Source organism: Arvicanthis niloticus, chromosome 5, assembly GCF_011762505.2.
Source record: "Arvicanthis niloticus isolate mArvNil1 chromosome 5, mArvNil1.pat.X, whole genome shotgun sequence".
Taxonomy (NCBI): Eukaryota; Metazoa; Chordata; class Mammalia; order Rodentia; family Muridae; genus Arvicanthis; species Arvicanthis niloticus.
The window spans coordinates 10,821,096-10,835,861 of NC_047662.1; positions in this window are offsets into that span (position 1 = coordinate 10,821,096).

Genomic DNA, 14,766 nt, shown 5'->3' on the forward strand with positions numbered 1-14,766 from the left:
GTTTGAGGCCAGCCATGGACACATGAGACTCTGACTTAATAAAATAAAAACGGTTTTTATACTCTAATACTTGAAGTTGTGAGCCTTTAAATTCATGACAAACATATTCATGAGAATAATATGGTGGACATGTCTTTCATTTCTGCATTGAAGGCAGCGGTAAGCCAGTTTTTGATTGGAGGCCAGCTGTGTCTACATATTAAATTCCAGTGCCACAGGATGAAGCTCTGCTCCAACTAGCAAAATCTGCACATGAAAATTTAAAATCATCTCTATAGAATGCCCAACAACCCATTCCTGATTCAATTCATCATTCATTTTGCCCAGCTCATGGGTGGCAGTGTTTCATGAAGATAAGTTTACTCACATATAAGACTGATTATTCAGTCCCAGCATTTGAACACAAATGGAATAATCTACTGTTATAAAATGGAGTCACTCCAAGGCTGAAAGATACCATATTCTTTGAAACTACATAACAGAACAGGGCATAGATTGACCTCGAAAACATTCAAGCTAAGCTATAGCAAGTCAAGCATAGTGACACATGCCCACAATCCAAGTACATAGGAGGTAGAAGCAGGAGAATCGGGAGTTCAAGACCAGCGTGGACTACAGATTGAGACCATGTCTAGAAAGAAAAATAAGACCAAAATAATGACTTGGGTCAAGGACATGAAACCAACACTAGACCAATGAAGAACAAGGCCTGTTGGCAAAAGCCTGTAATCTGAGCTACTCAGTAATCCTCCAGCTACCCTGGAGGCTGAGGCAGCAGGATCACAGAGACATATGAAAAATTCTTTTAGAAACTCACTAGCACAAAGGATAACTTAAAAGAATTTTTTTAAACAGGAGTTTATGTAGGCATGATGATGCATCCCTTTAATCCCTAACTGGAGAGGCAGAGGCACATGGATCTGTGAGTTAGATGACAGCCTAGTCTACATAGAGAAATTTAGGATGATCACTGCCATGTGGCAAGAAAATGAATAGATTTTTTTTGTTTTTTGTTGTTGTTGTTGTTTGTTTTTTTGAGACAGGGTTTCTCTGTGTAGTACTGGCTGTCCTGTAACTCACTCTGTAGACCAGGCTGGCCTCGAACTCAGAAACTTGCCTGTCTCTGCCTCCCAAGTGCTGGGATTAAAGGCATGGGCCACCACTGGGAATAGATTTCTTAGAATGGCTTACAGGCTGTGGTTCAGCTAATTCAACTATGGCTCTCTACCAACTGAAATTCCAAGAGTCAGTAGTTATTCAGTCCATGAGGATAGATGTCTCAGGTGTTCAGTACATGCTGGAATTCCAAAGAAGTGCTTCTAATGTCAGTGAAGGAAAGGACTTACTAGCAAGAACAGGCAGGCAAAGAGGAACCCTCCCTTTTCTATACTCTTTATGTAGACTGCTTGAAGAAGTTATTGCCCAGATTAAAGATGGAACTTTGTACTTATGTGTAGGCATAAATTTTTTGCAACCTACTTTTAACAAGGCTTCTACCTTCTCCTCTAACTCAATACCCAGAAGAGTAGTGGAAGAGAAAAGTTGTTAGGGTGTGGGGGAAGTAGAACTATTCAGCAATAATTCTTTGGCAGCAGTTCAGTTCCATAGCAAACTATGACTCAGCAGCTGCAGACAAGTCCTCTAGGTAGGCAGACAGCAGGCATGAACCAGCAGCTAAAGTCCAGTCTTTTTAGCAGGCAAAGACCAGGCATGAACTGGCAGTAATTCAATCCTGAAGAAGCCACCAGGCTCTAAGACCTGCCTGAGGTGAGGCTACTAAAACAGCAAGCTGCCATGGGAGCCTCATGAGCAGTTCTTGGGTGAGTGTCTTTCAATGGTGATATTATCACAAGTTGAGCTCAAGAATGCTGTATAAGTCAAAACAATACAAATATGTTGTTAGGGAAGAATATCATACCAAGATGGAGCAAACTAAACCAATGCTCAGTGCTGGTCTCCCACTGTCTGTTACACTCCTTCATCACATGTACTTTCACATGTTTGCTATATCCAAATATCCTCTCACCTGTGTCTGCTTCAGTAAAGCATTCTTTCACATGTCAGCTTTAGCAAGGTATCCTTTCACCTGTGTGCCCCAGCAAAACATCATTTGACATAACTAACTTTCCAAAGAAACTAGTTTGGACTTCATCTATGAACATCTAATTTTTGATAAAGAAACCAGAAACACACAATGGAAAAAAGGAATGCATCTTCAAAAATGGGACATTCTAACTACACATCTGCATGTAGAAGTCTACAAAGAGCTGCATAGTTATGATCCTGCACAGAACTCAGATCCAAGTGGATTAAGGATCCCATTACACCAGACTCACTATACCTGATAGGAAAGAAAACACATCATACCAGAAGACAAATTCCTAAAGAGAACACAATCATGCAGGCACTAAAATTGCCAATTAATAAGTGGGGCCTTATGACTGTAAGACAAAGGAGACCATCAATAGTACAAATACCAGCCTACAGAATGGAAAAAAGATTTTTTTTACCAACTCCATATCCATAGAAGGATAGTGTCTAAAATATATAAAGAACACAAAAACCTAGACATCCACAAATCATACAAGCCAATTAAAAATTGGGCAAAGATCTAAACAAAAGATTCTCAATAGATGAATCTCTAATGGTTAAGAAACATAAAGAAATGTTCAATGTCCTTAGACTTAAGGGAAATAAAAATCAAAACAATTCTGAGATTCCATCTTACACCTGTCAGCATGGTTAAGATCAATAGTACAGGTGACAAGCCAAGCTGGAGAAATATGTGGAGCAGAGGAAACACTCCTTCATTGCTGGTGGGAGTGTAAAGTTGCACAGATATGATGGAAATCAATATGGTATTTCCTCAGAAAATTGGGACTCAATCTACCACAAGACCCAGCTATACCACTCTTGGGCATATACCCAAAAGACACTCCATTCTACCACAAGGATAGTTGTTCAACTGTGTTCATAGCAGCTTTATTTATAATAGTTAGAAAGTGAAAATAATATAAATGTCTGTCAACAAATAAATAGATGAAGAAAATATGGGGTTCCCAATGGAGGAATGAGAAAGGAGACTGAAGGAGCTGAAAGGGTTTGCAGCCCCATGAGGAGAGAAACAATACCAACCAACCAGAGCTCCCAGGGTCTAAACCACCAGCCTGGGAGCTCTTAGAGAGGGACCCATTGCCTGAGCTGTATATGTAAGGGAGGATGGCTGTTGTGGCCGGAGCTGCCCCACACTTGGGGGCCAGAAATGTTGAGAAATGTACTACCCCACATTTGGGTGTCAAAATGTCTCAGACCATTTTGTCAATTTTGGGACCCAAACTGCCAAAAGCCTTGGGGGCTAAGTTGTTAGAGCTCGCACTGCCCCAATTTGTTCCAGTCTGTGGGTTGGGGCTCAACGAGAAATAGTGAGGACAGACAAGAGGAATGGAGACCAGACAGAGTGTGATTCAATCCCCTTTACTCTTCAGTCTCTCTTCCTAGTCCAAGTCCCAAGTCTCGAGTTCCTAGTCCCTAGCGCCTCCAAGTTCCAAGTTTCCAGTTCCAAGTTCTCTTCCAAGTGCCTGCTACCTAATGCCTAATAACTAACTCTAAGTTGTATGGCCTAACCTAATTACTAATTCCAAGTTGTATTCTATAAAGTGTCTGATTCTCTTTTACTCCAAATTGTTCTGAACTCTCCTGTCTGCCTCTCGCCTTTTATATGTCTCACTTCTAAGCCAGGAGACAATAATAAGAGGGAGGCAATAAGAGGAGACAGTAAAGGAGACTTGACCACACACTCTGATTTGTCTCCATTCTTCATGTCTCTTCTCCTTCTTCCTCCCACTATCTCTCTTGCTAGACCCTGAACCAAGTGTAGGGCAGAAGGGTCCACAACATTTTGGCTCCCAAGCATGGGGCAGCTCAGGCTGGGACAGCATAGTTCTGAGAATGAGTCAGCTCAGGGTTTATAGAACTGTTTCTTATGATTGACCTGAAATAAAAAGCAGAGAATGTCACTGTTAAAGGACCTTTGGCATGGTCTTCATCATGAATCTCTTCTGGAGTTTTGGACCTGTGCTGGATGCTATGGCATGCAAAATATGAGAATCATTTGAGGGCTTTTATCTTGAGACTTTGATTCTGAGGATGTAGCTTAGTTGATATGGTATCTCTAGTGTGCACAAGCATTGTTACAGGAGGCAGGACAATAGTTGAAAGTTTGAGTCTAGCCTGGGCTACATAATGAAACCAGGTCCCACCAATACTGAGAGATGTGGTCCAGTGTCAGAGAGCAGCTTAGCAGTAAGACTTGAAGGATCAGGCACCATGAGTCTTCATCTTCTGTTCACAAAGCCTTCATTCCACTAACTGCAACAAGGACAGCCCTTGCAACCATCCACCTCTCTAGATTCACCATGTCCAACCCAAAACCATAACCACTGCTCCAAAGCAAATATTAAAGTTTTTAAATAAAAAGTAAAAACAGATGCTGGGTGTGGGTTTGGCACCGTGGTTAATGAAATAGGGCCACTGACCTTAACAGGGAGCAGACCTCAGCACAAACTGACTCCATGGTGGAAGTTCCATTCAGGCCAAATAAGTCAGCATGCAGAAAGTACTATGAGCCAATACAAAAACAAACCTAATCCAGTATACTCCATAATTATAATAAAGTCTCTACATGTACTACCTTTGCTTTTGGCTTCTGTTATTCAGAATCTGGCTGTTATTTTTTATTGGATATTTTATTTACATTTCAGATGTGATCCCCTTTCCAAGTCCCCACCAACACCTAGGAACCCCATATCTCATACCCCTCCTACTGCTTCTATGAGGATGTGCCTCCACCACCAGCCCACTTCAACCTCCCCACCCTCGAATCCCCCACACTGGGGCATCCAACCTTCACAGGACCAAGGACCGCCTCTCCCACCTATACCCAACAAGGCCCTCCTTCACTACATATACAGATGGAGCCATGGGTCCCTCCCTATGTGTTCCCAGGCTGGTGATTTAGACCCTAGGAGCTCTGGTTGGTTGGTATTGTTGCTATCCCCATGGGCCTCAAACCCTTTCAGCTCCTTCAGTCTTCTCTCTCACTCCTCCCTTGGGAAACACATGGTTAGTTCAATGGTTAGCTGTGAGCATCCTCCTTTGGATATGTCAGGCTCTAGAAGACCTCTAAGGAGACAGCTATATCAGGCTCCTGTCAACATGCACTTCCTGCCATCCACATCAGTGTCTTACCTTTGGTAACTGCACATGCAATAGATACCCAGGTGGAACAGTCTCCAGATGACCCTTCTTTCAGTTTCTGTCCCATGCTTTGTCTCCCATGAGTATTCTGTTATTCCTTCTAAGAAAAACTGAAGCACCCACACTTGGTCTGCCTTCTTCATGAGCTTCATGTGGTCTGTGAGTTGTGTCTTAGGTATTTCAAGCTTTTGGGCTAATATCCAATTATCAGTGAGTGCATACTATGTGTGTGTTCTTTTATGATTGGGTTACACCACTCAGGATGATATTTTCTAGTTCCATCCATTTGCCTAAGAATATCTTAAATTCATTGTTTTTTAATAGCTGAGTAATATTTCATTATGTAAATGTACCACATTGTCTATATCCATTCCTCTGTTGAAGGGAATCTGGGTTCCTTTCAGCTTTTGGCTATTATAAATAAGGCTGCTGTGAACATAGTGGAGCATGTGTCCTTGTTATATGTTGGAGCATCTTCTGGATATATGCCTAGAAATGGTATAGCTGAGTCCTCAGGTAATGCTATGTCCAATTTTCTGAGGAACCGTCAGACTGATTTCCAGAGTGGTTGTACCAGCTTGCAATCCCACCAACAATAGAGGAGTGTTCCTCTTTCTCCACATCTTCACCAGCATCTGCTATCACCTGAGTTTTTGATCTTAGCCATTCTGACTTGTGTGAGGTGGAATCTCAGGGTTGTTTTGATTTGCATTTTCCTCATGACTAAGGATGTTTAACGTTTCTTTAATGGAAGTACATTATCCTAGAACATGGTGTTTGTTGTTAAAATATCTTGAACACCAAGTATAGGCTGGGTAATAAAGACTTTCTATTGGCTTAAAACCATGTCTGCACAGTTTTTCTCTGGAGAATACACAATAAAAGAGAACTCAGTTTCCCCTCTTGTATACTCTGGTGGTCTCAAAGTCAAACGCTCATCACGCTCAAAATGTAGAGTCTCTCAAAGAACCAACACAGACACAATTTACCTTTATCCCACCAGGAACTAAGTCCTACTTCTTTGAATCTCACTCCCTTTTGGAAAGGTTATTCGGGAGAAGGAATGATGGAGCAAGGGGCTCATTCTTCTATTGCTGGTAGAAATAAACATATACTACTGCTTTGTAAATGAATTCTGCAGTTTCTCAGGAAACTGGAAATAGTTCTATCTCAAGACCCCAATATACCACTCCAGGGCATGTACCCAAAAGATGCTCCAACATCCCACAAAGACACATTCTAAGAACAATGTTCATGCCGGGCAGTGGTGGCACACGCCTTTAATCCCAGCATTTGGGAGGCAGAGGTGGGCAGATTTCTGAGTTTGAGTCCAGCCTATTCTACAGAATGAGTTCCAGGACAGTCAGGACTACACAGAGAAACCCTGTCTTGAAAAAACAACAACAACAACAACAACAAAGAACTATGTTCATAGTAGCTTTATCCATAATAGGCAGAAACTAGAAAAAAAAAACCTAGATGTCCCTCAACTGAAGAATGGATGGAGAAAATGTGGTACATCTTTACAATGGAATACTATCCAGCTATTAAAAACAAAGATATCATGAATTTTACAGGCAAATGAATGGAATTTGAGAACATCATCCGGAGTAAAGTTAACCCAGTCCCAAACGGACAAACATATTATGTACTCATTCACAGTCCATAAAATACAGGTATAACATTACACTCCACAAACCCAAAGAAGCTAAACAAGAAGGCCCAAGCAAGACAACTTAAATCACACTTAGAAGGGAGAATAAAACCGTCATAGGAGGAACATGGAGAGAGAGAACTGAGAGGGAGGAAGGATACAGAGAGGAATAGGGGTTCAGAATAAGGTATGATGAAGGATAGGAGAGATGGCCAGATGACCATGAAAATGAATGAAAATCTGCAGCTGACCAAGGTGAGGATACCAGGGGCTTCTCCAGGATGACGTAAAGGCCAGAAACAAAGGAGGCACACAGGAAGCAATGGGGGTTACCTTAGCTGTGACCCACCACATTGGGGACATGGAACCTGAAAAGGCCACCTCCTGTAGCCACACTAGAATCCAAGTGTAGCAATAGACACACCAACTCAACCACAAAACTTTCAACTCAAAATTTATCCGGTGTACAAGAAATGCAGGGACAGGGAAATGCAGAGACTGAGGGAATGGCCAACAAATAATCAGCCCAATTTGAGACCTGTCCCAAGGGCAAGCACCAAGCCCTAACACTATTAAAATGATACTGTTATGCTTGCAGACAGGAGCAAGTTGTTCTCTGAGAGGCTCTCCTCAGCAGCTGATCCATACAGATACAGACACCCACAGCCAAACAGTGGATAAAGCTTGGGGACTCTTATGGAAGACTAGAAGGAAGGATTGTGGACACTGAAGGGAATAGAAACTCTACAGGAAGACCAACAGAGACAGCTAACCTGAACCCTAGGAGCTCTCAGAGTCTGAACTATCAACCAAAGAACATACATGGGCTGGACCTAAGCCTCCAAGCATGCACACATCTAGTAGATGTGCATTTGGTCTTAATGTGGGTCCCAAACAACTGGAGCAGGAGCTATTCCAAAAGCTATTGTCTGCCTGTGGGATGTGTTATTCTAGTTGGGCAGCCTTGTCTGTCTTCAATGGGAGGGAAAGCACCGAACCTTGAAGTGCCAGGGTTGGTACATACCCAGGGAGGTCCTACTCACTCAGAGAAGAAGGAGGGACTTATTGGGGGAAGAAGAGTGGGAGTGGGTGACTGGGAAAGGGGAGTTAGCAGGACATAAACAATAAAATTAAATTCTAAAAACAAATGAAACAAAAAATGAAATGAGGACTCGAGAGACAGCTCAGTGGTTAAGAGCACTGACTGCTCTTCTAGAAGTCCTGAATTTAATTCCCAGCAACCACATGGTGGCTCACAACCATATGTAATAGGATCTGATGCCCTCTTCTGGTGTGTCTGAAGACAGCTACAATGTACTTAATAGAACAAGTAAATAAATAAAACAAATGAATAAATCTTTTTTTTTTTTAAAGAATGAAACAACAAAAAAGAGAAAGAGACAAGCTGGCACTTCTTCAGAAAGACATCCACAAAGTTTTCTCTTACTTCTTAGTGTACTCCACCCTGCAATATAAGTTGGACTTTATCCCTATGCCTGTGGGAAGAAGCAATGAGCTCATATGTGTCTGTGTGCCACCTGAGCAGTCCCGCAGACCTGGAAGTTCTGTCCCAGATGGGCTCAGAATGATTGAGGATTCTCCAGTGGCCTTCTCCTCGAAGCTGTTGTCCTGCCCTTTGACCCCATTTTCACTAAGACAGCATCACATGTGACCCACCTTGCCTGAGCCTCCCTGTCCTGCGCCAGCTGACACCTCACCCCATTGCATATACCTAACAACCTAAACAACCATGCTCATCTCAACTCCAAATGTCAACATTTGCTTTTATTTTCATTTTTCTGTATCTCAGCCAAATTGTGACTAGTTTTAATCCAGAGAATATAAAGAAATGTTCAGCATGCCATCTTGTGATGCTTTTATCCTTGGATATTAGCTGAGGATGGACTAGGTTCCTTTGGAGTCACTGAATCATCACATTTGGATTCCATGGCAGGACACTCAAATCAGCAAGTGCCTGCAGCCTGGATTCACTGTAGAGGGCTGCTCTCTGCAGTGTCTAGTCTGAGACTCTTAAGATTGTTAAGGACCATTAGAGTCACATGTCCCTTAATTAGTCACTGTCTTTCTGTCCTAGGGAGTGAGGGATAAAATTTCTCAACCCTCACCATGTTGGTCCATATAGAATCCTAAATGGTCCATGGAACTGACCGATCAAATGTGCACCACTAAGTGACAGATATTAGGGATGTGGAAAATTCAGGAACACCTTGATCACCCATTCTTAAAGGAAGTCATCCCCTGACTTTCTCTGCATACAAGAACCATCTAGGACCCCATGTGGATGAGCAGGGTAGGGATAGAGTACTCTGGTCCTTCATTCCTTGGGATTAGAGATATGTTATTGTTAGGGAACCTATGACTCAAATGGTGTTTAAAAGCCTTAAGGATCCCAGACTAGGCATTGCAGCCTTCAGTCATCTACAGTGACTGTAGATGAAGAAGCCCATCTTCATCCAATATCCAGGGATGACAGTAGCCCAAGTTGCTACATAGGACATTCCTTTTGTCTCTCCAGATTAAAACTATTAACAATTTGAGTGAGTGAGATACTGAAATAAAATAAAAGCAAATGTTGACATTAGATGTTGAGGTGAACATGAAAGCATGGTTGTTTAGGCTTGTAAGGTGAAGGCAGTGGGACCTGGTGTTCAATGTTAGCTGGGGCAGAATAAGGAGATCTAGGCAAGAGTGCATCATATGTGATATTGTCTTTGTGAGAATGGAGTCAAAGAGCAGGACAGCAACTTCTGGAGGAAGAATACTAGAGAATCTTGGCCTTTAAGAGCCCGTCTGAGAGAGGGCTTCTTGGTGTGCAGGACTGCTTGAGAAGCATGCAGTAATAGCTGGAGGTGTCTTTCTTCCTATTCCCACAGTCATGGTAAGAGGATCCAATCTGTATTATAGAGTACAGAATGCTAAATAGTAAATGACAACTTTGTGGCTATCTCTCTAAGGAAGTACCCTTTTGTATTTTTGTTTGTTTGGTTTTATTTGGTTGGTTGGTTGGTTGGTTGGTTGGGTTTTGGGTGTTTTTTTTGTTTTGTTTTGGTTTGGTTTGGTTCTTTTTTTTTTTTTTTGAAAAATAAAGACTATGCATATAGCCCATGCTATCCTGGAATTCCTTATGTAGTCCAGGACAGCCTATAATACCTGGAGAGCTACCTACTGTACCTGATGCATGCTGAAATTAAAGGTGTATTGCCACACCTGGAAGAAAAGTTATGCCTAACAAGCCAGAAGCCCTGAATATTGATCTCAGCACTATGACATAGTGATCTAAGAAAAGCATGGAAAGAAAGATCCCATGGGGGAAGTGAAACCAGTGTCTGGGGTATTGAAGAAAAACAATCTGCATCCTGCTGACTCCTCTATGTTCTGAGAGAACATTAAGAATGGGAACTACTCCTTCCAGTCTGGGCCAGAGCACTGAGCAGATCTTGGGTGGCAGCTCTGTCCCCAATAACTCCAAGAATCCAGAGGAAGCAGGGATCCCAGGCACTCGAACTCAGGCAGGATCTTAGGTAAGCAGACAGCAGGGCCCGCCCTAAACAGGGAGTAACTGGGAACCAAAAGGACCCAGGAAGTCACTCCCGGCCTGGAACACTGGTTCCTTCCAGTCTGGGCCAGAGCACTGAGCAGATCTTGGGTGGCAGCTCTGTCCCCAACCTCCAAGAACCCAGAGGAAGTAGGGATCCCAGGCGCTCTAACTTGGACAGTGTCTTAGAAACTAGTTCCCAGATCTGAGGCCTGGATCAGACCTCTGCCAGGTCTGCTGTTGTGTGGACCCCGGATTCCACCTGAGACATACTGGAAGGTCCACCCAATCCAGAGCCACAGAGGAACAAATGAACGCAGAGCTTCAGACAACATATCCTGAGATATTCTAGAGGAGACACTGCACCCAGAACAGCAGACACCTAGCTGGACTACTACCTTGGAGGCACCATATCCTGAGGCATCCTAGAGGTACCACTATAATCAGTACAGCTGGAAAAGATCACAGAGACATCTGGACCCTAGGAGATCAGACACAAGCTAGATAACTAGAAAGACAGGCTTCAGTCAGAGACAGCAAGTACAGGCAGCACTAGAGTTAACCAGATGGCAAAAGGCAAGAGCAAGAACATAAGCAACAGAAACCAAAGTTACATGGCATCATCAGAACCCAGCTCCCCCATCAGAGCAAGCCCTGAACACCCCATCACACCAGAAAAGCAGGAATCAGAATTAAAATCACTTCTCATGATGATGATAGAGGGCTTTAAGAAAGACATAAATAACGCTCTCAAAGAACTTAAGGAGAGCACTGGTAGACAGATAGAAACCCTTAAAGAGGAAACACAAAAATCCCTTAAGGAATTGCAAGAAAATGCAACTAAACGGGAAAAGGAATTAAACAGAACCATGCAGGATCTAAAAATGGAAGTAGAAACAATAAAGAAATCACAAAGGGACAATACCCTGGAGATAGAAAACCTAAAAAAAAGATCAGGAGTCATAGACACAAGTATCACCAACAGAATACAAGAGATGGAAGAGAGAATCTCATGTGCAGAAGATACCATGGAAAACATTGACACAACTGTCAAAGAAAATGCAAAATACAAAAAGCTACTAACCCAAAATATACAAGAAATCCAAGACACAATGAGAAGGCCAAACCTAAGGATAATAGGTATAGATGAGGGGGAAGACTCCCAACTTAAAGGACCAGTAAATATCCTCAACAAAATTATAGAGGAAAACTTCCCTTACCTAATGAAAGAGATGTCCATAAATATACAAGAAGCCTACAGAACTCCAAATAGTTTAGACCAGAAAAGAAATACTTCCCGCCATATAATAGTCAAAACATCAAATGTACAAAACAAAGAAAAAATACTAAAAGCAGTAAGGGAAAAAGGCAAAGTAACATATAAAGGCAGACCTATAAGAATTACACCAGACTTCTCACCAGAGACCATAAAAGCCAGAAGATCCTGGACCGATATCATACAGACCCTAAGAGAACACAAATGCCAGCCCAGACTACTATACCCAGCAAAACTCTCAATCATTATTGATGGAGAAACCAAAATATTCCATGACAAATCCAAATTCACACAGTATCTCAACACAAATCCAGCACTTCAAAGAATAATTGGTGGAAAACTCCAACACAAGGAGGGAAACTATAACCTAGAAAAAGCAAGAAACTAATCTTCCAAAAGCCTTAAAAGAAGGTAGCTACACAAACATATCTCCACGGATGTTAGCCCAAAAGCTTGGATTGGTGAAGACTCAACCCACAGACCACATGAAGCTCATGAAGAAGGAAGACCAAGAGGGGATGCCTCAGTTCTACTTAGAACTAGAAACAAAAATGCTCAAGGGAGCAAATAGGGAAACAAAACATGGAACAGAAACTGAAGGAGGGGCCATCAGGAGACCATTCCACCTGGGTATTCACCCCATGTACAGTCACCTAATCTAAACACTGTTGTGGATGGCTGGAAGTGCATAATGTGAGGAACATGATATAGCTGTCTCCTTAGAGGTCAGCCAAAGACTAACACACTCAGAGGACAATGTTCACAATTAACCACTGATATGATCAGGGGTTTCCCAATGGAGAACTTAGTGAGAGGACTGAAGGAGCAGAAAGGGTTATTGACCCCAGGTGGAAAGCAACAATACCAAACAACCAGAGCCCCCCAGGGTCTAAACCACCAGCCTGGGAACACATAGGGAGGGACCCAAGACTCCAGAGGTATATGTATGGGAGGATGGCCTTGTCGCACATAGGTGGGAGAGGGGTTTCTTGGTCCCATAAAAAAAAAATGAACACACAGTGGGGGGGGGGGAATGATGTGAGGGTGGGGAGAGGATAGTGGGGGGGGGTAGGTGCTGTCACTGCCTCATAGAAGCATGAGGAGGGGGATGGGATAGGAGGTTTCTGGGTGGTGGGAGGAAGTAGGCTAAGAGGATAAAATCTGAAATGTAAATACTACAACCAATTTTAACATGCGAGGAAAAGAAAGTCTTCAGAACCAACATCTTTAAAAAAAAAATGTCAGCCCCCTAGGGGTGGGAAATTTTTTTTTTTCTTGATACTAAAACTTGTTCTGAGAATTGTATATTGCAGAATACACAGCCTTGGTGTATCTACTCATCAAGCATACTGAGCAGACCTGCCCAAACCTCTGATGTCCTGGAATTCCATCTGGATTCAGTGAAGACACAGCATTAGAGGCTTATCAACTTACTCTTCCCCCCAACCCCTCTTCTAAAATCTCAACGCCCTTAATCAGCTTGAAGAAGTTAAAGAAGAGTCAGCGCCCCTATTCCCTGAGCTTGGGGACTAATGTGGTTAATAATGGTCTGTCTTTCTAGGGACAAGTAGTGGTTTTGTTGGAACAGGGGGGATTAGCTAGGACTTATTGCATAGCCATAACCTATTGGTAGAAATCTGTATAATTATTATCAAGATGAAGTTATAATTTCTTAAATGGTACAAAATTTACTTTGATCTCAAATTTAAGGTTTTCATTGGTACGAACCTCTTATTAATATAAAAATGAGATGAATATTGATACGCTCATGGGCATTGTGCCTGTATAACACATTTAGGAATACAATGCCTAGACCCAACCCTTTTTTAACCTTTTTAAATGATTTGGGACCCATAACCTATGAGTTAAGGGACTGTAGCAAATTCATATTTTTGAGTTTATTGTTAGGGTGTTTCCCATATTTTATTTAGAAATAGCTGAGAGGAGTGAACAGAAAACAGTCCAGGTTACCTTACATGGATAGTTGGTTTTCAAAATATCAGAAGTCCATAGAACTGATGCTACAAATATTTATATATTAATGTTCATATTGATTAGAGACCTATCTGCTCCTGACAGCTTCCTGTCGTGGATTCTAAGAAGAAATTGAGCATCCTTGGAGTTACTCCAGTTGTGTGGTAACAGCCACTAGGCAAGAATTGCCTCTCTCCAACTACAGACAAATTACTGTCCAGAAAAGGACACACATGCAGAATAGTCGACTGATTATATCTGCCTAGACAGAGTAATCAGTCCTTAATAATCCTGCATCACCAAGGTCTGTCAGATGATTCTGGGCCAGAAGGCTGAAGATTTGATGCTCCAACGTTCGGTAGTATAGGGGCTTTTCAGGTGTTCAGAGGTCTCTATAAATTGGCTAAGTTTTAGAAGCTATGCTTTGTGCTTCCCACAATTATAGTTAACTCAGTCATTCTGGATTTCTGATGGGGTTGAAAACTTACAGCTATTTACCGTAAGAGAAAAGATTTGAGTGGATGGTCGTAGCTGACATTCATCCTAAGCCAAGGTTCAGAACGGACATGTTTCTAGTTGTGGATAAATGAACAGAGTTGCTGGTTAGTCCAACAAAAGGATGGATGGGGTATTGGAACCTTGTACCTCATGGTACAAATGGCATAATTATGCTCTAATTGTATTTTGAGAGAAAAGTTTCATTTTAAACAGAAGGTGATGTGTAGGAGAAGCAAGGTAGGAGGAGTACTGAGAGGAAGAAAAGGAGTAAGAAGAGGAGAAGGAGGAAGAGTGAGAAGCTAGGTGATGAAAGAGAAAGGGGGAGACAGGGAGGCAGATATTATGTATCTCCACAGTCAAAAGATTAGTTGTATACTAGGTCGGTAGGGGTTACACCTCTGACGGTGAAACAATTCCAAAATATAAACAATTATGATAAACATATTAAAAAAATGATAAAGCAAAAAAGGAAAAGTGGGCTGGGTAGGGGTTTTCTAAGGGGGGGAATGGGGAAAGGGCGGCATTTGAATTAAATAAAATACCTAATAATAA